Source organism: Curcuma longa, chromosome 1 (genome assembly GCF_044706935.1).
Source record: "Curcuma longa cultivar G26 ecotype Majalengka, Jawa Barat chromosome 1, ITB_CL_G26_1.1, whole genome shotgun sequence".
In the NCBI taxonomy this organism is placed as follows: Eukaryota; Viridiplantae; Streptophyta; class Magnoliopsida; order Zingiberales; family Zingiberaceae; genus Curcuma; species Curcuma longa.
In genome coordinates, this window is record NC_133861.1 from 132,086 (window position 1) to 133,361 (window position 1,276).

The following is a 1,276-nucleotide window of genomic DNA, read 5'->3' on the forward strand; positions in this document are numbered from 1 at the left end:
AATAAATAAATGATTTGATAAGGATAAATCTTTGACACTAACGTTGGATATAATTAAACAAGACAGATTGCTTGTTGCATGACCAAGGTCGCTCCTTGTCTGCGTCAAAGCCAACATACACGTGGCAATTAAAAATGGGCAGAAATTTTAAAAATAATTATTCTTTATTATGTCCTTTTAAAAAAATATTAAAATAACACTCCACCACTAAACCCTAGAATTATAAGCAAGCTTAATTGGTTCGTCCCCTTCCTTCTTTCCTCTCTGCCTTTATTTGTGTCTAGAGAATTCAATTCGCTCAGGCAGCTTTCGAGACATGGAGCTGAGGGAGATCGCGTTCGCTCTGCCGCCGGGGTTCAGGTTCCACTCGAACGACCACGAGCTGGTGTGCCACTACCTCTCCAAGAAGGTCAGCAACCAGGAAAGGACTATGGTGGAGATCGACCTACACATTCAAGAACCATGGGAGCTCCCAGGTGAGCCCATCGATCGTTATTTAAGCTTGTTCATGGTCCACTGACGGCCGGGCTTGTGCAGATGCGGGCAAGCTGGGGGCGGACGAGTGGTACTTCTTCAGCTTCGGCGACCGCAAGTACGCGACCGGATCGCGGACGAACCGCGCGACCAAGTCGGGCTACTGGAAGGCCACGGGGAAGGACCGAGAGGTCAGCGACCCGGCGACGGGCGGCGCGGTGGGGATGAGGAAGACGCTGGTGTTCTACAGAGGAAGAGCCCAACGGGGCGAAGACGAATTGAGTGATGCATGAGCTCAAACTGGAGATGCCTCGATCTCCATCGATGGTACGTACGTCCCTGTGGATTCGATATCTTTATTACTTGACGACATTCTGTATACTTGCGGAACGCGCTTCATGGTGGCATTGGTAGCGGTACTATTGGAAATTATATTAGTGGCGATAGTAATGTTGCAGCTCAGGTAATTATTTTAACACAATATTATACTTTCGTTTATTATTTATAGCATACTTTATTATAAAATTTATTTAATCATTAATTACATTTTATTGTTATATAATCAAAACTAAAGAAGGTGAGTGTTAGAGATATCAGTGTTAATGCTAAATGTAAGCTACTTCATTGGTCTGTTGATGGATCTATTGTAGAAGGTTGAATTGCATCCACAGATCCAAAAGAAAAAGTATATCATGTTCCTCTTGGTGGATCTTATTGGAAAGTTTGGATTGATAGAGTTTTCGTGGAGGAGGTGGAGCTAATTCGACCAAACGAAGAGATATTTTTTCTTGAGGATGCAATA

At 43.7% G+C, this 1,276-nt stretch overlaps 1 pseudogene; it reads left to right on the forward strand.

The window, feature by feature from the left end:
• The first annotated feature begins 316 nt into the window (after positions 1 to 316).
• On the forward strand, positions 317 to 888 carry LOC141811980 (protein CUP-SHAPED COTYLEDON 2-like; annotated as a pseudogene).
• The last annotated feature ends 388 nt before the right edge of the window (positions 889 to 1,276 follow it).